Raw genomic sequence first — 26,758 nt, 5'->3', positions numbered from 1 at the left:
ACCTGTGACCCATCAGTTATATTTCTAACCCAGTTTAGACTGCTAGAGGGGTGGTTCGAGGTGGGCCTTTAACTGTTAAGACCTCAGGTTTGTTAGTTATGAAAAATACAAATTAGTTACAAATTTGGTATTTGTTCATACACGAAACAAACCTTCGGTCTTAACATTAGGATAGACTTACTATTGGAGGGAGGTAAGTCTCTACAACTGACCGGGAGTTTGCCACCTTATCCATTTCCGAATATATAGGGAAATTCTAAGAGAATGGACAATGAACCTAGGACCAAAGATATAAGCGGATCTATTGGTTTCCTCCCACTGGGTGTAGATACCATTCTACTGTTTACTCTTGTCCCTTGCGACTGGATCCACCTTCACCCCTCTTTTCCTTATTATCCAGAGGGGTGTGTTGCTACTGAAAAGTATATCATCAGCTAAGATAGCTTCACAGTATGGCTGACCATCTCACCTGCATCTAGTCCGTTCCAGCACATGACGGTACTCTCCTTCATATTGCCCGTAGTTAAAGGAGTAGGAAGAAAGTAGTAAAGAAAAAAAAAGACCAGTCATCCCATTCATTCTACTTTCATACCTTCATCTTAGACTAGACGCAAACTGACCCGCCAGGGGCACTGGATGAACTATATCACTTGTTGGGCCGCCACCACTGGACCCAAGGAAAAGGTGTCCAAGGATCTATGGGCAACATCTTTCAAATAAAATGAGGTGAAAGTTGTTTGGCGCTTCCACACGCCAGCTTTCAGAATTTTATCCACAGCCATGTTCTTCTTAAATGCCAGGAAGGCCTCCACCCCTGATGTCATGAGCTCTAGCTCCCACCTGGCTATCTGACCCTCTGTCTTCTGCAGTATAAGCATCTCTGATCGTCTCCCTTAGCCAAAATGATATTGTATTCTTGGACACTTCCTTCTTGTTCCGTCCTGTACTTACGAACAACCTCTGGCACCCCGGCCTGGAGGTGCTTGTTCTCTTTAAGTAACTCCCTTAGTGCCCTGACGGGGCACAGGAGCATTTCAGCTTTGTCGTTGTCTACAAAGTCTGCCAAGGAAGGTATGGTAAAGGAGTCGAATCTGCCGTCTACTATTGTTGGATTTTGGGTCTTTGCCACGAATTCTGCGGACAAACTCACACACCATTGATCTCCAACTCTCGAGTGCTTTATGAGATATGAGAGGCCATGTAGCTCCCCCACCCTTTTGGTGAAGCCAGGGCCAATAAGAAGACGTCTCAGGGTCAGGCTCCTATCCGTGGACTGCCTTAGTGGTTCGTTGGGGGAGGGGGGTTTTGTCAGACTACTCAGTACCTTGGTCAGATCCCAATCTCTGGGGCTTTTAGCTCCTTTGGTGGGCAGACTGTTCAAAAGCTCCTCATCAGCATGGCCAACTCCCATGAAGACGATATGTCCACTCCTTTCATTCGTAAGACTGAGGCTAGAGCAGCCCTGTACCCCTTCACTGCAGATACAGACATATGTTTTTCTGTTCTGAGATATATCAGAAAGTCTGCTAACTGCTGAATAGTGGTACCGAGTGGAGACACGTTCCCTCTACGACACCAATCACAGTATGCTGACCACTGTTCCCATTGTATACTGTCGCAGATGATTTTCTGATATTACCCTGCCATCTGAGTTTGCTGCTTTCTGCGAAAACCCTCGCTCTCGGAGGAGATACTTGACAGTCTCCACCCGTGAAGCGATAGGGACTTCACCGACTGGTGGTACCTCTCCACGTGAGGCTGACACAGAAGGTTGCTCCATGGAGGTAACTCTCTTGGCACATCTACTATGAGTTCCAGTAGGTCTGGAAACCACTCTGCTTTTCGGCCATAACGGGCTACCAGGGTCATCTTGAGGTTCTGAGACCGCATTACCCTGTTCAGAACCTGACGGATTAGACAAAATGGAGGAAATGCGTACACGTCCAGATTGTCCCAGGGGTGTTTGTAGCGCATCTTCTGCTACTGCCTCTGCGTCCGGGACTACTGAACAATACACTTCCAACTTTTTGTTGTACCTGGTTGCGAATAGGTCTATGATCGGTCCTTCCCACAACATGAGCATCCTGTCCACTACCTGTGGTGTAGGGACCACAATCCGTTCCCAGAATCTGATTCCCTGCGGCTCAACTTGTCGGCCACTATGTTTCTTTTTCCCGGAATATACCTGGCCTTGATGTCTACCAGGTTCTTCTATAGCCCACTGGTGAAGTTGAACTGTCATCACATGTAACTGCCAAGAAACTAGGACTCCTTGCTTGTTTATATAAGCTACTACTGTGGTGTTGTCTGACATCAATACCACTGAGTGTCCCTTTACTCTCTCCCTGAATTCTTGTAGAGCCAGGAAGCTGCTTTCAACTCCAGCACGTTTATATGGAGTTCTCTGTCCTTGCAACTCCATTTTGCTGACACCATCAACTCCTCCATATGGGCTCCCCAGCCTTCTAGTGACGCATCCGAGAACAGCAAGAGGTCTGGGGAGGATTGTTGAAGGGGGACACCCACTGTCAGATTGTCGTCGTCCACCCACCACAGCAAGTCTTTCCTCACTTCTGCCGACAAGGGAATTTGCTCGTACGGGTGATCTACTGTTGGTGACCAAAACTCCTTCATCCTCCATGTAGGGACCGAAGGTGTTAGCCTTCCTTGTGGTACTAGCTTCTCCAGGGAGGTTAGGATTCCCAGCACCACCTGCCACTGTCCTTGCTGGGCTGTGTCTGCTTTCCCAGAAAGGCATTCACCACTTGTTTGCATTTTCTCTACTCTTTGGTCTGTCGGGAATACTTTGGCTTGTGTTGTGTCTATCACCATTCCCAGATATTCCAAACGTTGACTTGGATCCAGCTGCGACTTCTGCTGATTCACCACAATACCTAGGCTGTGACAAAGCTGCAGGAGGGCCGCCCTGTCCCCGAGTAATTTCTCCCTGGACTTTGCTATCACCAGGCCAATCGTCCAGATATCTTATTAGCCTGATCCCCTGAGCATGCGCCCACCCCGACACGAGGGTGAACACTCTTGTAAAAACTTGAGGAGACGTTGTCAATCCGAAGCACAGGACCTTGAACTCGAAAGCTTTCCCTGCAAGACTGAAGCGGAGAAATTTCCTTGAAGACTGATGGACTGGTATCTGAAAGTATGCGTCCTTTAGATCGACTGTCAGCATAAAGTCTCCGATTCTGACTGCTTGTATCTTGAAACTGGTGGTTTTCCTTATAAACAGATTCAGCGTTGACAGGTCTATTTACTGTCCTCCACTCCCCGTTGGCTTGGGTACCAGGAAAATCCTGCTGTAGAAGCCTTTTGTCGACTGCATACTTGTTGCACAGCTCCTTTTCCATCATCTTCTTCACTTCGTCCTGCAGAACAGTGGCCTTCTGAGATGTGGGCATAAGTGACGTGGGGTAATGGTTGATCTGTCAGGGGCGGGGTTACCTCAAACGGAATCAAATACCCGATCCTGAGAACATGCCACCACCCACTGCTCTGCCCCTAGTTCCTGCCACACCTTCCAGTGATTTGCCAGGCCAAACCCCCCTACCTGGATGTGGCCGGGAAAAAAGTGATGGGAGGCGCCCATCCTATCTTCTTGAGCCTCTCCCTCTTCCCCTATTGCCCCCTTCCTCTGTGTTTCTATTGTAAAGAAAGGCCGATGAGTTATCCTCTTTGGGAAGAGGGTCTGTGACTCTATTAGGGATGCTATGCTCACTGTCTTCTTTCGAGACATCTGCTGTTGTCTTTCCCTCCAAAGGAGTAGTTTGACTGTTAGAAGGTTTTTCCTAAACTGCCTGTTGCACCAACCTATCGTTAGTGTCCATCCTTCTTCTATCTATCGCCTCTTCCAGTATGACCTCTGGCAACAGTAGTTGCGATTCCAAGATATCCCCATTCCTCATTGCTAACAGGGATTCCAAATCCACATTGTGGCTTAGTCTAGCCAATGCTGCATCTCTCCTCATTAGCAGGATATTTGCCCAAACATTGGCACTTACGTTTGTCAGGAACGCAATCGCCTTGGACCCTGACTGTAGTAATCTAATGAACAATGGTTCATCCACTACTTTCCTTGTTGCTTCCGAGGATGCAATTTTCGCCACTGCTGTTGACCAAAGGTCTAACCAGGACGCAGCCTGAAAGACAGAAGAAGCTGTTGCTTCTAACGTAGCAGCCTCTTGGTACGTCATCGAAGGGCACTCCATTTTAACCTGATCCAAGCTTAATCCAGGCCTTAACCTTACAACATTAGGGTTCATTTGTCTAGACAGCAAAGGGACCTTCGGTGTCGTATAATATTTCCTTTGCTTTATCATTGGAGGGGGAATAAATTTAAAAATGATCTATTAGATCTTAAGGAATTATCCCTCCCTGCAATCTTTGTTTACGTTTACGTTGCAAGACCGATTCCGCATGACTCGAACAAGGCAATTCATACGACACCTTGGTATCCCTCTTTAGTCCAAACGCATGTCAATTCCCAGGAGGAAGCATACTGGCCGGTGTTTCTGTCTTCTCCGAAAGGCTATTGAATTGACGAATCAAATCAATAAGGCCAGAAACTCTTGGTTTTCTCCTTCCTCCGGCTCTAGTGTACCACTCTCCGTCACGAGAGATGTTGTCTCGCCTCTATCTTCTGACAGACGGCCCGGAATTCCACGGCCGCCTGCCCCTACGGCCGCGGTCTCTTTGAGTCTTTGCTGGCCGCTGTTGGCTCGATCCCAGATAGTCAGCAGGGGAACGAGAACGTCTCACTCTTTCTCTGCTCACGGATCTAGAGCGAGAATCTCGTCTAGATCTCCAAGATGAAGGCTCCCTTAAGACAGAGGTAAGTTCATCTCTATTAGCATTGGCATCGTTTTCGAGCGTCGGCGAGCCCGGCCTCGGCCTTCTATCCAGACGGACACTGCCTTCCACGAACGTATCCGCCGAGGTTGCCAACTCTCTATTTTTCGTACTTTTAATAGGAGCCTTATCGTCCTTCGTACGTATTTTGAACGGCCTTACGGGCGAAACTGGGACCTGCATTCCATCCTCTGCTGCACCTTCGCCGCCAACGTCGATTTTACCAGAGGTATCGCAGTTTTTGCGATCCGAACTGGCAACTCCGCCTCGGCCGCTAGCTCGCCGGCCGTCACCTCTCTCGCTTGTTCGGACTCTTGCGAACGGCTTCGTCTGCCAACCTTGTGCTTAATAGCCACTGATTTTCCGACCTTCTTGCTAACTTGGAAATGACAGTCTTGGTCCGAAGAAGAGGAAGAATTGATTCTTCTCCTCTTGGCCCGAGGATCCGCTAGGAACTCCCGAATCCTCCTCCAACGCTTGACTGGCGCTCGCCGTGACGTTATCGGACTTAGCGATGACGCCGAACTAGAGGAAGAAGACGAAGAAGTCGAATCACACTTTTTCTTTTTGTCTCTCTTATTCATTCTCTCCTCTATATCCTGTAATTTCTGCATTACAGTTTGCATTGACGGGTCAGAAGGCGTATTAGCGTCTGGGTGCAGCGAAAAAGGCCGAGAATCGGTCTGTGACGTCATCACGCCTGCCATCTCAGAGTGTGGACGTATGTTGTGACGTCATCCCTCTCGTAGGGAGAGACTGAGAGGTTTCTGCTGGCAACCGCACGTTTGCTGCCAAACTACCTCCCACGTTCTGCATCGCTGTAAATACTGAGTGGGATGGTGAAGCAGCGGCATTAATTCCCATAAATTGCAAGCCCGGGAGATGAGGAACATTCAGCGCTGCCGGACCCTGCTGGAACCGTTGACGTCATATAATGCGCAAGCAGACCATCCAAGGTTGGTACGCCTGTAGGCCTATGCGCTGACCACGTACCATCTAACCTATGCGCTTGAGTAGCAGGAGCCTGGAACAAAGATGGGCGGATCTCCCCCTCTACTTGCTGGGAACAAAGGATGAGTGCAAATTAAATTTTCATAAAATTTACCCAAGGCCCCTCCTGATGTTTCCGATACAGAACCGCTAGGAGAAACCGAAGGGGTATGAGACAATTCAAAAGCAGGTGGAGAAACATATGGAGCAGCCTGGTTTATTACCGATACAAAAGAAGCCGGTAAGGTTTTGGTCATCCAAGATGGCGTCACCCCCCTTTCTTTTGTATTGGCTTTTTCCCATGAACTTCTTCCTGTTCCACCGACCAACCGCGACAAACAGAACACGGATTAGTAAACCGTACATAACGTTTTTCCCTGCACCTGCTACACGTTGGATGAGGATCCGTCGACACCGAAGTTAGGAACCTAGAACAAGGGAAGCCACTGACTCCTGGGCATTTCCTTTGTCTCCTCTTCGAAGCGGTAGACGATCCGATGTGAGGCAAAATCTCCATCATACCACGTATACACTCTTACCACACCACTGATCACACTTGGAGAAAGAAAAGGAATGAAAAATAACAAATGAAAATGGATAAAGAACGGGCAAACTGAAAAACCGGCTTTAAATGAGATAGACAGTAACACGTCTTATCTTAAAGGCGGTAGGAAAATAACTGATGGGTCACAGGTAGCAGTGGGCATTCTGGGTATACATGCCCCGTGACCTGGTATAGATGCCATTAGTCCCTGGATCTCACAAGTGTAATTTTAATTCTACCGGTTTCCAGCTTGGCGCTAGTAAATCCTAATGTTAAGACCGAAGGTTTGTTTCGTGTATGAACACATACATACATACATACATACATACATACATACATACATACATACATACATACATACATACATACATACATACATACATACATACATACATACATACATACATACATACATACATACATACATATATATATATATATATATATATATATATATATATATATATATATATATATATATATATATATATATATATATATATATATATGACAACTGCACCTCAGCAGATCAGTATTATTTTGCAATAACTTGGAACAATTACACATTTGAATCCTTTCCTAGAGGAATGGATCTACCACACCTATTTCTATTATAAAGTCACTGAAGTTTTGCTTTAAGTAATCATATAATCTAAACATTCAAGATTTCAAACACCATATACGTACCACCACTTATACGTACCTCCTTCACAGATGACAAAAGAGGGTCAGAAACGTCCTCTAAAGCATCCTCAATGGGTCAAGCAACTCCAAAGTGTTCTTCAGGGCGATGACATAATTCAACCTAAGCTCACATCGTTGTTCTGTGTCCTTCAAAAATAGTGACAAGTTTAAAATGTCCATCAATTAGCAAAAGTTTGTTGCATATTCTATGCGTTCTCTGTATTTACATTCTTGTTGGCAATATGAACGGATTCTGAAACTAATTTGTAACATCAGCAATGCTGTGCCAAATGTAAGTTATATAATCATAACCTTGATGAAAATAAAACTGACTGCCCACAATTTTTTACAAAAACCTCCTTTTGGGAGCTGAACACACATTGAAAGCAGCCAGTCGTATGTCAGGAAATCGACCCAAAATGCTCTGAAATTCAAAAACACAAATAAAGAGGTTTCATAATCACACATGCATGTAACCTAGTCAAAATATTAGCATCATATACATTTAGTCTTCAACTTTGCCCCTTTTTCCAGAACACTTTTGTCATTCTACTTTCATACCTACTACTTCTTCTACCAACCTCTCTCCCTTTTTCACCATCAAACAAGTTAAGCTCAAGCTATCTTCCAGCTTCTGGAAAAATATACCACTAAAAAATGGAATATATATAAACGTATTAGTATATGGATCAGACAAAGTACATGAAAAACACTCAAGACACAACCTGAAGAGTAGAGAAGAGCTCCAGATTCTCAACTAAATACTGCAAGGCATTGTGTCGCAAGATTATCGTAGCGGAATCTGCATGGGGCTGCGGAAAAGAACCATTATTTTAACTTTCACACTTTATTCACCTTTATCACTACTCACCAAATGGACATACAATCACAGAACAAGCCAAACAGGTCAATAACATAAGCAAGCTTCCAATTGACAAATATCTTCACAAGAGAATTTATAAACTATTAACAATGACTACAGTATATGTCCTTTACACATCACACACTCCCTTAGACCCTACACAATCACCTGCAAGAGGGATGCCCGTAAAAGTCTCGTTCCGCCAGGAGTGCGAGTGTGCCGCAAGGCTCCAAAAAGAGAGTTCTCCCAACCTCCCCGCAAACCTCGAACTAGCTCCAGCTTGCGGCAAGACGAGTAATCTGTTTGGGAATGCACAAGAAATCCAGGCTAGCTTAAGCTAAATCTGTCCTTACTAATGTTTCAATTCAATTTTATATTAGTTCAAAGTACTAACTCAAAAAAGTACTTTAAACAACACTGTGTCAAGAACAAGTGCAAGAACAAATCTGTAAAACTATGTTAGCAAACTTGACCATTAAATAAAATAATGCAAGACAATACTGCAATAATGCACTATATAATACAGTATACAAAGGCTAACTTTTCAATTACTGTAGGACTAAATCTGCTTGTGTATCTAGAGCAAATTCTGTAATTTTAACATTAAATAAATCTCACAGTTTTTAAAGCTCGAGAGATTTTACTTACCAATGAACATTGTACTCTCAGACGATGACAGAGATACGTGCAGACTACGAGGGGCATAGGTAACATGCTGAATGTGTTCCACATATTTCATGAGTGCTGCTACAGCTGCTAGGCAATAGTACCTGAAATATTATCGCTATGGAATCTAAAATTGTCTAATAGAAAGTATAACTAGTCTCCTTTGTAGAAGTGAAGTAGTTTTCATTCCTTAAATTAACTAGATAACTTAATACTCCCTTACTTGGCTGAGATATGCCTCTCAATGTACGCACATTCAGGCGAGGCCAGATGCTTCACGATAGCCAGGCCCCTCGTGTCGCTGAAATACCGCCGATGAATGGCCGTCACACTTATCTCCGTTATGCACTCCTGGATAACCTGAACCAAACCCCTTCCCCCTAATCGACTTCTGAAGTCTGTTGGGACAGCTGTACTAGCGACGATGACCTAGAATAAAAAAGGTCAGTCAGTTGAAAGAGATCTAAAGGGTTAATCTGAGAAGTAAATTCCATAAATTACAGGCACCACCCTACTTACAAAGGAGTCCAGTTCCAGATGGCCTTTTGGGTGTTGGATTGTTTGTAAATTAGTTACTGTACTCTTTACACCTATGGAAGTACAGTAGGATATAAAACCAAAACAGTGCTGTACATTTTTTCATCCTAAAACATGACAATTTGTCCAAAATTGCATTTTTCCTAACTATCAACCTGAGGTCCTTTTACAATAGGAAGGTACTAGCGGCAGCTGGATAGGTCGTAAGCTTTCGAACAAGGGGTTCGGTAGTTAACTGCTTGTCCGCTGGTAGGTAAACAAATCACTTTTGCTTTTGGCCCAAGCAAAAACTGCAGAGTGAGGGGTGGCATGAGGTGGGGCTATGTGTAAAAGGACCTCAGGTTTGTATAGTTAGGAAAAATGCAATTTTGGACAAATTGTCATTTGTTCCGACACGGCATACAAACCTTCGGTCCTTTTACAATAGGAAGACTCACTTCTTTGGTGGGAGGAATCTGAGTCTTTTGTGAACAGACTGGTGTTCGCCCAACCTTGGAATGCCTCCCTGGTCGTAAGAGCGAGGAGGGATCCAAGCCTCTGTCCGATTGATCGGGGTGTGCACCGCAGGATCAATGGTCAGACCTCTGGACCAAGTACTAAGAGAGAGGCAAGCGTATCTCTTCGTACCAGCAAACAAGAACAAGTTCCTATTTGCAAGAGGCAACATAAAGTTATGGTTTGTCTCTTGTTGGCATCCACTTCCCCCCCCTTGTAGGAGGAAGTGGTGGATATTCGCTCCCATCCCTAGTGAAAGGGATAGGATGGGGCTCTTTCGAGTAGCTCACGGCATCATCGTCCTTATTATCCAGCAAGGTGATGACCGTATCCCTCTACCCACAGGTAGAGGGGGAGAAAAAGATAGGAAGAGAAGCCAGTCACTCTCTCATTCACTTATCTATTCTTACAGTCACACCAGGACTCGATGCTGTTCAGCCTGCTAGGGTCTGGGTTAGCTAGACAACGTGTTGAGCAGCCACCACGGGTCCTAAGGAAAACGATCCAAGGACCTGTGGGCAATATCCAAAAGGTAGAAGGAGGTGCCGGTGGTCTGGTTTGTACCAGACCCCTGCCTTCAGTACCTGCGCCACGGAGAAAAAGGTTTTTCGTTGTGTAACCTCGAGGGAGTGTACTTCTAGGTCATCTTGGTGCTGACGAAGAGTCTTCAACACTCAGCCTGGGATGTCGAGTTTCTTCAGAAGCGCGGTCGCGCTTTCACAGGACAAAGCAGCATCTCCTTCGCATCGAAGGCGGTGAAGTCCATTAGGGAGGGGATTGTGAAGGACTCTAACCGATCGTCAGGAACCGAAGGGTTCAGAGTCTTCGCTACGAATTCGTTACGAAATCCGAGCGTCACGAATCCCCATCCCCTGGATGCTTGACTTCGCAGGAAAAGTCATGCAATTACCTCAGAGGAAAAGAAGGGAAATGGTCGTATGACCTATCCCTCTTCTCGACTTCGGTGATGTTCCTGTACCCATACTGGTCTATCCGTCTGCAGCGAAGTTGTTGTTCTCGGTAGTGGATAGGACACCGACACTCAATGGTGGGTGTCGATGGTATGGGTACTGTGACAAGCCGTTAGGACGAAGAAAAGATTGTTATGGAACAACCGAACTAAGTCCACAGCGAAGTTCGTAACAGACTTGGGCGCTCTGACAGCTGCCGACTGACTGCGTTCGGTAGGAGGCAAGTTGTCCAAGCACCCGAGCAAGTCACGTGACCTTCGCCTTAAAAGGGTTATGCCAAGAGACTAAACAAATAATTTGTTCGTCACCGATGCCAGAAGGCAAGGTGATGACTCTCTTAAGGCATGTGCCCAACAGGCGAAAGTCAATTGCCTTCTAGAGACCGAGGTCCCTGATGGCAAGATATCTCATAGTATAGTTGATTCTCGGCTAAGGAGAAACAACACTATGTGTCGTTGAAGACGAAGGTGTACAGAAAATGCAACCTACGTCTTCACAGCTGAACCGAGAGAAGGATTCTCAAGATTCTGAACCTGTGCTACAAAGACTGAGAACGCTAACCGCTATTCATTGCTGTCCGGTGAGGATCGTAGTTGCAATAAAAGCGGAGCGCTTTTCAGTAATGAAGACAGGGAAATACTGCCTGAAGAACTGCTTCTCATGGGCTGAACATTTGGAAGTAGAGCTGTCAGGTCGGAGAGTAGGCGATGTCTTCTGACATATCTGTTAATTCGGGGCGAGCAATGAATAATTGCACACCTACGAATACGAGATATTTTGAAGACAAACTCAGATGTCTGCAAAAATCATTCGCATTATCGCGGTGCGATGCAGCGGTTGACTAGTACAGACTTCTGTTACGTGCGGTAAACAGAAAGATGAAAGAGTCCAAGAGATATCTCTGTTGAAAATTCTCGCAATGTCGAAGGCGATGAAATCGAGCGTCACAGCAGTAGAATGGTCCTTCATTATTGCGAGAATCCCCGTTAATCAGAGACCTAAGTCGATGAATGTTGGGCAGAGATACGGTTCGGTAGTCAATCAAACCAGGGGAGAGAGAGACGTAACCGACCGTGTATCTCCGAGACCTAGCTGATACTGAGCCGCTATCAGGCAGTCAATACGCAGTAGCTCTCGGTGCTCGTCATCCTGAGTTGCCAGGTAATCCATTATTCCACGAAGGAATGCGTTCGGCTAGAACCATCGAGCATAAAGAATACACTCGAGCAATTATATTTAACCGAAACGGATTTCGGTAAATACAAAATCGAAACTGATAACTGCTGGGAGGTTGCAGGCAACCCCGAGTTGCAGTTCAATTAAGATACAATTCGTCTCGGTCACAAACCGTAGAGTTAACTACGGTATGCGCCTACCCCCCGGACAATTCAACTGTTAAAAGAATCATGTCGCGAGGGTAATATACGTAGTATATTTGTAGGTTCTGTACCACAACCTCCATCCTAAATTCTTTTCCCCTCGAGGAATGAGAATAAGGATTGGAGATCGACCGCCTTCGTTCTCTAGTCAAGAGAGTGAAGGAGAAGTCTTTCCCAAAGGAAAGCTTCAATGGTGAACAGAATACCGAAGACGATAGTTCAAGACAAACTGAAGTTCCCGTCCGTTCTTCTCTATTCCAGGTTTAAACGCCTACTGTGAGATACTCTTTCTTTCAGCAGCAGTCCTTCTTCCAATGCTAGAAATTACAGGAATTCGAGCATAAGCGAGGTTCCCGATTATCGTTGTAACAATTATCGGGGATTCTCGCTCACTTTGGACCGTGGTCTCGCCTAAGTGTTTGGAGATCGTAAAAAACTCGACACTCTGAGTGCGCTAGAAATTCCGTAGAATTCTAAGCACTCTGCGAACCCCCCACCCCCACCGAATTCGTCAAACGATATCGGCTGGTGGTGGTCCTCTCGATTCCGTAGGAATCGAGAAAGGGGCAGGATCCCTCCTCAACGACCGGGCTTACGTCAGGTAGGACCCGAAGGTCCCCCCGGTAGCGCAGCCCCTAACGTGGATCTTACCGAGAAATCTCTGTAGGATCCCTCCCCTTTCCCTCGTAGCCGTAAGGAGAAAGGGAATGGGGGAGGAATTGGATACTGGCTCGCCTTCCCAGCGGAACTAGCAGTTGGAGAAGAAAAGGAGCAGCCATCAGCCTTACGGCGATGGCCTCTCAGAGCCTGGGAAAAATATCGTCAGGAGAAAAAAGTTTTCCCGAGGAGGGTAGGGTTACGAATCATACTGTAGTAAGGGTCTGCCGCCACTGTGAACGTCGTCTGGGTGGGGCTGATCGACACCTGACGGAGAGAGCCGATACCGTCCTCCGACTCATTCCAGTCCTCGTCGAGGTCGAAACCTCAGGAGGCCGAAGGGGTATTCAAATACGGTGTCCGAAGACACGTAGAAACGCCTCTGTCGCAGTAGAGGAGGTGAAGTAGCTTGTTCGACCGGCCAGAACTGAGAGAGCCTTCTTGTCCGGAGACGAGAGACTACCTGGTTCAACACAGTCGGCAAGCTCCGATCGCGGCAGGCCCACCGTCGATTTGGGTTTCCCTCTCGGGCCCCAAAACGACTCGAGCCGAGACGTGGCTCTGCTGGTGGGAGCGGCGATCCTTCCCCGAGGTCGTTGTGCTGACGAATCAGCGCCATAACCTCGGTCAAAGTTCCTCTGGATCTCGGAAGTCACATGCATCTTGCAGAGTGGGACCGTTAAGCCCTTCGAACAAGAGCATATTCCGAGAACCTTCCTCCTAAGAAGGGGGAACAGCGACAGCCCTCTCGGTCTTCTCCATCCACTTGCGCATACGTCCTGGCCGGTCCAAGAACCGTGCCTGGCACGTAGGGTGTCGTGGTGGGATCATGAGGGGCGCACCCCTCACGATCACTCTTCAATACCTCGCTCCTCCCGGTGTAACCGAGGAGGTTGAAGGTACGGGAGAGGCAGACCTGACGCTCCCTCCTCGCTCGCTGGCAGAACCAGCAGGCTTGGAGGGCTGCAGGCGATCGTCAACCCGCGGTGGCAATCGACTGCAGGCCTGGTCGAACCGTCTCGCTGTGGAGAACGGCTGGACTGAGCACAGCGGCCCCGATCTCGAGTGTCAGAAGAGCTGGTGCTGGTTGCCGTACCCGATCGCTCTCTGTGAGAGCGACGGTCAGGCGACCCTGCAGGCTCCACTGTCACAGTGAGACCGGTGCTTGTCCTCACGGCACGTCACGTCGCTGGTTCCAGCCGTGGCTGGCACCGGCGAACGGGAGGACCTCTTCCCAGCCTCAGCCCGTGCCGGTCGTGGACCGTCACGTCCCCGGGTAGCCAGCTGTTCGCCGCGAGAGTGAGAGCTGGTCTGTGAGAGTCACGTGAGCGCTATCACCAGTCTTTTCCGCCCCGTGCCGTGAACCTGACGCTGAGCGGACTCAGAGGTCTGGTTCCTGCTGCACTGTCGCTGGTAGGCGACCGTACACTCGGTACCTCCCGCGAACGAGAAGGCCGAGACGGACCCTGATGCAGTGGCAGAACCACTGACACCAGGCGAGGAAGTACCGGTGTTAGCCGGTACCCATCTGGTCCCCGTAGTCTTCTTCTTGCGGAAGAAGAGATGGGCCCCGCTCCCGAAGGAGCAGGAGGACCAGCGGAAGAAACCCTCCCGTCCCACCGAGGTAAGACGGGTCCCGAGAAGCTACCCGAGGGAGACTTCTTAGGAGGGAGGAGGCAACCTTCTTCTTCCTCGGCTGTAAGCCTTAGAAGTCGAAGGGGAAGAGGCGGCAGCCGACGACGATGAAGAAGATGAAGACAACGACGACGACACCTTCCTCCTCTTCTTCGTTCAGCTTCCTCAGGACAGACGTAAGATCTGCTATCCAGGGCGGAGCCGGGCTGCTGTAGCCGAAGCCACAGGGCCCGGACGCACCTGTACAGACAGACCAAAGTCTGGGGTAGTACCGACCACCACGAACAGGGGGACGACGTCAGCAGGTATGGGCATCTCAGGAACAGCAGGCACAGCCAGCACAGCATCGGTAGGGACAGCCAGCGCAGCAACGGCAGGACAGCCGCGCAGCAACGGCAGGGACAGCCAGCGCAGCAACTGCATGGACAGTCAGCCCAGAATCGGCAGGTACGGCAGGCGCAACCACAGGAAGTGGAGCAGCAGCCAGCAACATCCTGGTCGCGGCAAGGTTACATCCCTGGTCGCCCGGCAGTCAGCCCGATCCTCTAGTGGGCAGCGGAAGTGTGGTCGCTGCAGCGCGGCAACCACGAGCGGGCGGCGGCACGCCCCCCTCTCGGTACGGCGAACGGCACTTCACAGCGGCTGTAGGCAAGACTGTTACCACGTGAGGTGAGTAACACCAGGTGAGGAGGGACGTCGTCACCTGGAGCGTGGTCACCACTCCATGGGTGACCGCAGTAGGCCCAGACATAGAACCGCAGTCCCCTGGACACTAGCACGCCCTGCAAATGGAAGGACGCCACATACCTCACCAAGGTCCACCCTCGTGGCAGTAGCAACCTGCGGAAATAACAGTAGTAGCGATTAGTGGGGGGGAAGTCCCCTCGCGCGGGGGGGTGAGCCCTCTCCGAACGAGTGGAAGACCCCGAATACAATTGTACATCGGGCACCGAGCGCCCTCCCCCGCGCTCGACGGATCGGGCGAGGAGAAGAACGCCGATAACCTCCCCCCCCCCAAGGGGAAGGGCCATCTGTGGGAGCTGAGCGGGGGGGGGGTTCTCGTTCCCCACCCCCACACAGCACCCATGTACCCAACAATAATATAAGAGCCCGAGAGCAATCGTGCCCTCGCCCGAATGCAAGGCATAAGGATCAATTCCCTGACTGAGCGGAACTTGAACCAAATAAATATTGATGCAATCAATAATAAAAGGAATAAAATGAAAAGAATCTTGCATTACGATTCACTTTACAATGAATAAGGCTCGGATCGAGCGCATTTTCGCCCTCGGTACCGAGCGCAAGGGTAAAAGGATCCATTCCTTTACCTTTATGGATCAAGGTTTATGGAAACCTTGATCCATAATGAATTGATGCAATCAAATATATATGAAAATGAAAAAGAATACTGCGCTTGCGATTTCACTTCATACAAATAAAAAGGGGAAGGATCAATTCCCTTGGAAATAGCGGAAACATTGACCCCAGTAAACCATGCAATCTAATAAAATAAAAATGAAAATGAAAAAGAACTGCACTTGCGATTTCACTTCATTCAAATAAAAAGGGGAAAGGATCAATTTCCGGGTAAGCTCGGAAACTGATCCAAAATGACAATTTGTCGAAAATTGCATTTTTCCTAACTATACAAACCTGAGGTCCTTTAACAATAGGAAGGTAACTAGCGGCAGCTGGGACGGTCGTAAGCTTCGAACAAGGGGAGAACGGTAGTTAACTGCTTGTCCGATCGTGGCGCGCGAAGCCCGAGAGGTGAAGAATCACTTTTGCTTTAGGCCCATGCAAAAAAGTTGCAGAGTGAGGGGTGGCATGATGGTGGGACTATATTGTAAAGGACCTCAGGTTTGTATAGTTAGGAAAAATGCAATTTTCGACAAATTGTCATTTGTTCCGATACGTAATACAAACCCTCGGTCCTTTAACAATAGGAAGACTCACTTCTTGGTGGGAGGAATCTGAGTCTTTTTGGTGAACAGACTGGTGTTCGTCCAACCCTGGAGTGCCTCCCTGGTCGTAAGAGCAAGGGAGGGATCCAAACCTCTGTCCGATTCATCGGGTGTGCACCGCAGGATCAATTGGTCGAACCTCTGGGCCAAGTACTAAGAGAGAGGCAAGCGTATCTCTTCGTACCAGCAAGCAAGAACTTGTTCCTGTTTGCAAGAGACAATCATAAAATGATGGGTTTGTCTCAATTTGGCATCCACTTCCTCCCCCTTGTTGGAGGAAGTGGTGGATATTTACTCCTATCCCTACTGAAAGGGATAGGATGGTGCTCTATTGAGTAGCTCACCTGCATCTCGTCCTTACCCAGCAGGGTGACGACCGTGTCCCTCTACCCAAAGGTAGGAAGAAGATGGGATGAGGAGCCAGTCACACTCTCATTCCTCATCCATTCTTACGGTCACACCAGGACTCGATGCTGTTCAGCCTGCGAGGGTCTGGGTTAACTACACAACGTGTTTGAGCAACCACCACGGTTCCTAAGGAAAAAGATCCAAGGAACTGTGGGCAATATCCTGAATGGTAGAAGGAGGTGCATGCGGTCCGGTTGGACCAGGCGCCTGCCTTCATTACCTGCGCCACGGAGAAGTTCTTGCGGAACGCGAGAGAATGATGAAGAGGCGTCCACACTCATCCTGGGTGTCGAGTTTCTTCAGACAAGCTCCGTCGCACCTTCACAGGACAAAGCAGCATAGCCTTCGTATCGGAGGCGGTGAAGTCCATTAGGGAGGGTATTGTGAAGGACTCGAACCAATCGTCAGTTTACCGAAGGTTCTGAGTCTTCGCTACGAAGATCGGTACGAAAATCGAGCGTCACAAATCCCCATCCCTTTGTGCTTGACTTCTCAAGAGAAGTCATGCAGTTACCTAAGACGAAAAGAAGGGAATAGTCGTATGACCTATCCCTCTTCTCGACTTTGGTTATGTACAGTACTCATACTGACAAGCTATTAAGACGAAGTAATGATTGCTCTGGAACAACCGAACTAAGTCCACAGCATAGTTCGTAACTGACTCGGCGCTCTGACAGCTGCCGACTGACTGGTTCGGAATCAGTAGAGGCAAGTTGTCCAAGCATCCGGGTAAGTCACGTGACCTTCGCCCTTTAAAGCGTTATGCTGAGAGACCAAACAATAAAATATTTGTTAGTCACCGATGCCGGACGGCGCGGCGATGATTCTCTTAATGCATAAGCTCAAAGGCGAAAGTCAATTGCCTTCAAAAGACCGAGGTCCCTGATGGCAAAAAAATCTCATAGACGTTGAATCTCAGCTTAAGGAGAAACAACACTATGTGACGTTGAAGACGAAGGTAGGCAATGAATGCAACCTACGTCTTCCAGCTGAATCGAGAGAAGGAATCTCAAGATTCTAAACCTGTGCTTACAAATGACTGACGCTAACCGCCATTTCATTGCTGTTCGTTGTGCAATGAAAGCGGGGCGTTATTCAGTAATGAAACACAGGGGAGAGCCGCTTGAAGAACTGCTTCTTCATGGTCTGAACGTTTGGAAGTAGAGCTGGCAGGTGTGGGAGTAGGCGATGTCTTTCAATACATCTGCTAATCCGGGGTGAACAATGAACAATTGTACACCTCCGAATAACAAGATATTTTTGAGGACAAACTCAGATTCCGCAAAAAATCATTCGCATTATCGGGATACGATGCAGCAAGAGACTATTACAGAATTCTGTTACCGTGCGGTAAACAGAAAGATGAGAGTCGAATAGATATCTCTGTTTAAAATTCTCGCAATACCGAAGACGATGAATACTAGCGTTTCTCAGCAGTAGATGGTCATTCATGTATGCGAGAATCCCCGTTAATCAGAGACTTAAGTCCGTGATTGTTTGGGCAGAGAATACGGTTGTTATTCAATCAAAACAGGTGAGAAAGACATAAACAACCGTCTATCTCAAAGCGGCAGCTGATACTGAAATGCCTCTGGGCAATTCAATACGCAGTAGCTGTCGCTGACTCGTCATCCTGAGTTGCCAAGTAATCCTTTCCACGAAGGAATGCGTTTCGGCTAGAACCACCGAGCATAAAAGATATGCTCGAGCATTATATTTAAGCGAAACGAATTTCGGTAAATATAAAAGCTTAAATGGTGTTGTTGTGACAACACCCATAAGTATATAAAATTGAAACTGGAAACTCCTGGGAGGTTGCAGGCAACCCGGTTGCAGTTCAATTAGAATACTTTTCGTCTCAGTCGCAATCCGTAAAATAACCAGGATATGCGCCTACCCCTCGACCATTCACTGCTTAGCAGAATCATGTCGCGAGGTTTTAATATACGTAGTATATTTTGTAGGATTCTGACAACGATCTCCATCCTAAATTCTTTCCTTCAAGAAAACAAAATAAGGATTGGAGATCGACCACCTTCGTTCTTTATTAAAGAGAGTGAAGGAGAAGTCTTCCTCGAAGGAAAGCTTCAATGGTGAACAGAATACTAAGACGATAGTTCAAGCCAAACTGGATATTCCCGTCCGTTCTTCTCTATTCCAGGTTGGTCGCCTACTGTGAGATAGTCTTCTTTCAGCAGCAGTCTTCTTCCTAATGCTAGAAATTCCAGGAATTCGAGCATAGGCGAGGTTCCCGATTATCGTGTAACATATCGGGGATTCTCGTCTCGCTCACTTTGGACCGTGGTCTCGCCTAAGTGTTTGGAGATCGTAAGAAACTCTCACTCTGAATGCGCTAGAAATTCCGTAGAATTCTAAGCAGTCTGCGAAACCCCCACCGAGTTCGTCAAACGATATCGGCTGGTGGTCCTCTCGATTCCCGTAGAAATCGAGAATGGGGCAGGATCCCTCCTCAACGACCGGGGCTTACGTCAGGTAGGACCCGAAGGTCACCCTGGTAGCGCAGTCCCCCAACGTGGGATCCTACAGAGAAATCTCTGTAGGATCCTTCCCCTTTCCCTCGTAAGCCGTAAGGAGAGAGGGAATGGGGGAGGAATTGGATACTCGCTCGCCTTCCCAGTGGAACTAGCAGTTGGAGAAGAGTAGGAGCAGCCATCGCCTTGCGGCGATGGCCTCTCAGAGTCTGGGAAAACGTATCGTCAGGAGAAAACGTTTTCCCCCGAGGAGGGTTACGAACTCTCACTGTAGGTAAGGGTCTGCCGCCACTGTGAACGTCGTCTGGGTGGGGCTGATCGACACCTGACAGGAGAGAGCCGATACCGTCCTCCGACTCATTCCAGTCCTCGTCGAGGTCGAAACCTCTCAGGAGGACCGAAGGAGTATTTAAATACGGTGTCCCGAAGACACGTAGAAACGCCGCTGTCGCAGTAGAGGAGGTGGAAGTAGCTTGATCGACCGGCCAGAACTGAGAGAGCCTTCTTGTCCGGAGACGAGAGAGACTGGTTCAAGACAGAATCGGCAAGCTCCGATCGCGGCATACCCACCGTCGGTTTGGGTTCCCTCTCGGGCCCCAAAACCGACTGAGCTCGAGCAAGACATGGGCTCTGCTGGTGGGAGCGGCGATCCTTCCCCCGGTCGTTGTGCTGACGAATCAGTGCAATAACCTGGGTAAAGTTACTCTGAATCTCGGAAGTTACAGCGTCTTGAGGAGTAGGACCGTCCAGTCCCTCCAACAAGAGCAGCTCCCAGGACCCTCCTCCTTCAGAAGAAGGACCAGCAACAGATCCTGACGTTGCCTCCAATCACTTGCGCGTACGTCCTGGTTGGTCCTAAGACCAACCTGGCACGTGCGGCGTCGTGACGGGATCGTGAGCGCGCGCTCTCTCACGATCACTCCTATATACCTCGCTCTTCCTGGCGTATGCCGAGGAAGTTGAAGATGGTATCGGAGAGACAGAACTGACGCTACCCACTCTCCCCCTGACGTCCGCCTCCAATCACTTGCGCGTACGTCCTGGTTGGTCCTAAGACCATACATGGCACGTGCGGCGTCGTGACGGGATCGTGAGCGGCGCACCTCTCACGATCACTCCTAGCTACCTCGCTCTTCCCGGTGTAGCCCGAGGAAGTTGAAGGTAGTGGAGAGACAGACCATGACGCTCTCCCCCCCCCGCTCGCTGGCAGGACCAGCGTACTGTGGGGGGCTGCAGCCGATCACCAACCCACGCGGTGGGGATCGATCTGTGGCGAGCGGCTCGACTGAGCACGTCGACCCCGGTCCTGTGCGTCAGACGAGCTGCTGCTGGTCACCGTATCCGCCCGGTCCCTGTGGGAGCGGCGGTCAGGTGACCTGCAGAGCTCGCTTTCGCCGTGAGACCGGTGAGTGTCCTCGCGGCACGTCAAACCGCTGGTACCAGCCGAGCTGGTACCGTCGGTCGAGGGGACCTGGGGACCTCTTCCCAGCCTCCACCCGTGGCCGGTCAGAGACCGTCACGTCCAAAAAACCGAGGTACCGGCTGGTCGCTGCGAGAGCGGCCGCTGGCCTGGCGAGAGTCACCTGAGCGGCTCTCGACAGTCTTCTGCTCCGTGCCTCGGTCATGACGCTGAGCGAACTCAGGCCGTCTTAACTTTGGCTGCACGGTCACCCGAAGGAGATCGTACACTCGGAACTTCTCGCGGACGAGAAACCGAGCCGGTACCTGGCTTAGCAGCAGAGCTGCCAAGACCAGGCTGGGTGTACCAGCGGTAGCCAGCACACCCTTGGTCCCCGTCTTCTTCTTCTTCTCAGAGGGGAGACGGGCCCCGTTCCCGAAGGAACAGGAGGACCAGCAGAAGAACCACCCCCCGTCACACCGGAATGTGACGAGCCCTTCGAAGTTCCCGAAGGAGTCTTCTTAGGGGGAATAACAAAAACCCGGTTACCAGCTGGTCGCTGCGAGAGCGGCCGCTGGCCTGGCGAGAGTCACCTGAGCGGTTCTCGCCAGCCTTCTGCTCCGTGCCGTGGTCTTGGCGCCGAGCGAACTCTGGCGCCGAAACTTGGATGCGGTCTCCCGAGGGAGAGCGTACACTCGGGATCTCCCGCGAACGAGAGACCGAGCGGAACCTGGCGTAGCGGCAATCGCCGCTAGCACCAGGCGAGGAAGTTACCAGAGCTAACCGATACTCCTCTGGTCCCCCGTCTATCCTCTTCCTTACGGAAGGGGGGAAGACGGGCCCCGCTCCCGAAGGAGCAGGAGGACCAGCAGAAGGACCCCCCGTCCCACCGAGGTGGGACGGCCCTGGGACTTAGAAGTTCCCGAAGGAGACTTCTTAGGGGGGGGAGGCAGCCTTCTTCTTCTTCGGCTTATGGGCCTTAGAATTCGAAGGGGAAGAGGCAGCAACAGACGAAGACGAAGATGACACCTTCCTCTTCTTCGTCAGCTCACGCAGGACAGTCGTCAGGTCCTCCATCCAGGCCAGAGTCGGGTCCTATTGCCGAAGCAACACGGCCCGACTGCACCTGTCCGGAAGGACCTGGGGACTGGGGAAGACACACCATGGGCAGGACCAGCATGGACAGGCGCAGGAACCAGGAGCGACAGGAACAGCAACCAGCTCAGGAGCGGCAGGAACAGCGGCAGCGGTAAACACCGAAGGGACAGCCAAGCCAGTAGCGGGAACCACATCAGCGACAGGTACGGCAGGCCCAGCCATCGCCTCGTAGAATCATCGGCAGCCAGCGTGGTACTGGCGGTCGGTCCAGGGGCGAGCTGCTGGAACAGCGGAAGTCTGGGGCAGGCAACACGAAGAAAACACAGGCGGCGGCGGCATACCCCTCCTCGGTACGGCGGCGACCGGCCCTAGAAGCGGCAGACGGCGTCACCGACACAGCATGGGGAGTATAGACCAGCGGGGGGAAGCAGCATAAGCGGCCGTGAAGGTTGTAGTGGAGACCACTCCAAGGTCACCGCCCCAGACCTCGCTAGACTCTGCAGCAGATCGTGGATGCTAGGGCACGCCCTGCGCCGCAGTGGTCCATACCTGTCCAAGGTCGCTCCCACGGATTGTAGCACCTGCGGTAGCACAGACAGATTAGTAAGAGGGGTTCCGTCGCGCACGGGGGGGGAGACATGCCCCACCCCGAACGGAAGGAAGATCCCAAAAACAAAATACGAGAAGCTGAGCGGGGGGGCAGGAAAGAAGACGAAGAATCGGATACCAAGGGAGTCGCGGGAGAGCTTTCCGACGACTTCCTGGCAGACCTTCGCTTCCCCTACCCCGCACAGCAGTGAAAAGTAATATGAAAATGAACAGAATACTGCACTTGCGATTCACTTCATAGAACTTAAAGAGGGAAAAATCAATTCCCAATAAGAGCGGAAACTTGATCCATAATAATATGATGCTATCACAAATAAATATATGAAAATGAACAATACTGCACTTGCTATTTTCACTTTCACAGCAATAAATCGTAAGGATTAATTCCCGGGTAAGAGCGGAAATTGATCCAAAAATTAAATTTGATGCAATTAATAAATGAAAATGAAAAGAAACTGCATGCGAATCCACTTTCATTGCATTCTATTCATACAAAATAAGAGGCTCTTGCCGAGCGCAATCAAGCTCTCGGCAACGAACGCACAGGGCAAAAATATAATGAAAAAGAGTACTTACATCTTTCAATTACACACTTTCGCCCAAAATACATGACTCGGCGCTAGTGCGCCCGCCATCGGCACCGAGACATAATTCAAGGGCGTTCATTCATGAAAAGAGCGGAAATCGCCGTCTCTACGGCGATAGCTCCATGTTGATTCATAATTAAGTAATGAAATGAAACAGTGTACTTACAGTTTCATTTTTCAAGTCAAACCAAACCATTAGTAGAAAAACACAATATAAACAAAGCATACAACGATGAAGCGGGCAGAGAGCGATGACGAACACGTCCTTCACACCCGCGGCCGAAAAGCAAAAGTGATTCTTCACCTCTCGGGCGCGCGCACGATCGGACAAGCAGTTAACTACCTTCCGTTCTCCCCTTGTTCGAAGCTTACGACCGTCCCAGCTGCCGCTAGTTACCTTCCTATTGTTAAAGGACCGAGGGTTTTGTATTACGATCGGAACAAATGAGTATTGCTACAATCAAAAATAAATATATGAAAAATGAAAAAGAATACTGTACTTGCGATTCCACTTCCATACAGAATAAGTTCCGTGCCGAGCGCATTGGCTCGGCAACGAGCATACATGTCAAAAAAATATAAATGAAAAAGAGCACTTACTTACGATTTTCATCTACACCATTTCCAACCAAAATATACGCTCGGAGCGAGCGCTCTCCCGCCCTCGGCACCGAGCATACACAATACGAGGATCATTTCTGGGAAAATGAATTCCCGCACTTACGCCCTTCAGTCCCGGCACTCGGGTAATCGGAGGGCGTGGTGAAACCAAGATCCTTTAATTCCCACTTGAATTCAATGGAAATAAATATGAAATGATTGTACTTACAATTCAGTTTCACTAGATAAATAGAAATAGAAAACACAACCATGCGAAAGCAACGACGATGAAGCGGGCAGAGAGCGATGATACACGTCCACACAGCCAGCAGGCCGAAAAGCAAAAGTGATTTTGTTTTACCTACCAGTCGCGCGCACGCGCCTGTCGGACAAGCAGTTAACTACCGAACCCCTTGTTCGAAAGCTTACGACCTATCCAGCTGCCGCTAGTACCTTCCTATTGTAAAAGGACCGAAGGTTTGTATGCCGTGTCGGAACAAACAATACTTCACAGTACATAGAATATGATATGTACAGAATAGGCGCACAAAATAAAATATTTTTGAACTTATGGTTGGTAAAGGGGAGCGCTCTGAACACAACTGTAATTTGCGATCCTGTTTGTTACATATACGAATGTTTGTAAGTTGAATATCCTTAAGTAGAGTGGTGTCTGCCGTAAAATGCAACGAACCTCTAGAGGATTGAAAATAGCCAACTTGGTGAGGGTTCGAGTGTAGGTGTGAGTGTCGGAAAACTGAGCCAACGACAGCTGAGGGCATCGAAGGTCAATGGCAGCTATCCCCACCTCTCTTCGGGCTTGTCCACGACCTTCAACAACAGCTAGAATGATGAAAGTATTTCAAGGTCAACACAAAAATTTCTGGTGATACAAAATTGATAAAATTCCCTTCAAAAAATGGACTTCTTGACCAACCCAAGGATTTTGTTCACTAAATTTTTTCAAATTATTCGTTGAATACTTTTCAGGTCGAATGACCGACTTCACACATCTATAAAAATTTAAAAATATCAGCGAACCATATGTCTTTACTTATTGCAACTCATGGCACAAAAAAATTGCTGTTAATACAAGCTAAAGCAGACTTAAAACTTCTCCAAGAAGCTCACCAATGATCGAAGAAGCACGCGGCTCCCCGGGAGTTCTCGGGCAGCCTGAACCAGGGGTTCGAGAAGGCCCTGTACTTGGGGTTACTGTACTGCGATCAGATCCAGTCCTTGGAGTCCTCATACCAGCTCGGCTACTGCCAGTTCCTGTAGACGACCTCGTGTAATCTGAAGTTGTTGATGTGACTGAGAGCAGGCTGCTGTATGGTATCCTGAAAAGTAATAGTACATAGGTAACATGTTTCATTATTAACTTGAAAAATCAATGATGCCTTCATAATCACCTACTAAACATCAAAGCACGGGTATACGAACGTCAATGTTTATTCTGAAAGGGGAACTCATAAGTATCAAATAAAATTTATATTCTGTGAAATTTCAATGCTAACTTCTTTGGACATTACTTTTCCAGCAGTTTGTACATATCTGGGAAAGCAATATAATAAATATTCCTCCCAAAGACACATCAATTATCCAAAGAAAATAGCAAACTGAAACTTATTTACGAGAGTAGACAGTCTTACAATACGACAAAATCACAGGTTCCTTTGCTCGATACAAAATTCAGAATATAAACAAAATCCTATAACCAAACCTCGGCTTCTTACTGCCACCAGATCCAGACATCACATCCTTTCTCTTGGCATACAGGTTCTCCAATATGCGTGCTTCCTCCTCATGTTTTTTCCTTTCTCCACCCCTGCTCGTGTTCCTCGAGTCGTCAGACATTAAACCCGATGGGATGTGAATAAGCGGAGGGCCACCTGGATACACAGGAGTCGAATGTTTGGGTGTCTTGTCTTGCCTATGGGCTGGGGCCCTGTCAAGAAATACAGTACTGTACACAAGAACCGGCTTCGTATTTTGGTCGGGAAATGACAATTCATAGTTAAATATGGATACTGCATACTGCAAAATTTACTTGTATAAAAATACTAAGGGATCGAAGGAAAATACTTTGTCACAAAAGATTTACTGGTTGTATAAGGAGCCACATGAACTGCATGATCTTGTCAAATTCAAATGACACAGAAATAAAAGAGAAAATATACTGTAATATACTTTGAGACATAAAAAATAAAACATTAGAATCATACCGATCCTAATAGCGGCAAAGCAGCAAAATGAGTAAAATCGCCTGAATACGGTAGGTTGAGTTAAGTTGAATATAGAATTTAGGCCAAAGGCCAAGCACTGGGGCCTATGAGACCATTCAGAGCTGAAATGGAAATTGACAGTAAAAGGTTTGAAAGGTGTAACAGGAGGAAAACCTCACAGTTACACTATGAATCAAGTGTTAGGAGAGGTGGAAAGTAAGATGAAGAAAGAGAATAAGAAAGGAGGTAAAGTGAAAGGAACGAAAGTGGTGTCAGCTAGGGGACGAAAGCACGCTGCAATGAACCTTAAGTAATGCCTACAGTCCACCGCATGAGGTCCACTGACGGCCCTACTGCCCTACGGGAGAATACAGTAGGTTCTTGGTTTATGTCGTACTCTAATTACATCCTTTCACAGTTACATCTCACAATCTCCGATAAATCTATTTAAAAAATTTTGTTCTGTCATTCATACATCATTTCAAACTTTGCAAGGCAACTAGTTTGCATGCAGAATATGGGGAAGAAGGTGCTGGTCACTCGTTTGCAATATGCGATCTTTAAACTGTTTTATTCGCTCTCTCTCATTTGTGTTGTTTTTTTATTGCATTATGGCTCCCAAGCATAAGTCAGACTCTTCTGATGGAAGTGCTACGAAAAGAAGAAAAGCCACTCCATGGAAGTGGATGTTGATATAATAAAAACCTGAAAAGGGCAAAACACATCTAATATCGGCTACGCACTCAAGTTTAGCCATATGACTGTGTCGACAATCATCAAAGATAAAACGCACATACTTGAACATGTGACAGGATCTGCTCCTACGAAATCAACTGTGATTACAAAGCAGTGCTGTGGTCTCATTACTGAGATGGAACAATTATTAGTGCTTTGGCTGGAAGACAAGCATCAACGGCATATCACAATTAGCCTAATGTTGATTCAGGAGAAGGCTAAAGTTTGTTTGAAAACTTGAAAAGAGAAAACGGAGAAGGATAAGACAGCACCAGGTCATAAAGTCAGCAAGGAGAGACCGACTTTGCTTCTTGGGGCTAATGCTGCTGGTGATTTCAAGCTGAAGCCTATGTTAGTGTAT

The 26,758-nt window shown here is 48.2% G+C and overlaps 1 protein-coding gene and 1 pseudogene across 1 annotated transcript in view; both read right to left on the bottom strand.

Moving 5' to 3' along the window:
• Positions 1 to 26,758, bottom strand: part of LOC135205010 (BLOC-2 complex member HPS3-like) — a 167,799-nt gene that overhangs the window by 70,614 nt on the left and 70,427 nt on the right.
• Positions 1 to 26,758, bottom strand: part of LOC135205009 (mutS protein homolog 4-like) — a 43,257-nt pseudogene that overhangs the window by 12,565 nt on the left and 3,934 nt on the right.

Source organism: Macrobrachium nipponense, chromosome 48 (genome assembly GCF_015104395.2).
Source record: "Macrobrachium nipponense isolate FS-2020 chromosome 48, ASM1510439v2, whole genome shotgun sequence".
NCBI classification, from domain to species: Eukaryota; Metazoa; Arthropoda; class Malacostraca; order Decapoda; family Palaemonidae; genus Macrobrachium; species Macrobrachium nipponense.
The sequence above is the reverse complement of the archived record's forward strand: the minus strand, read 5'-3'. Positions and strand labels throughout refer to the sequence as shown.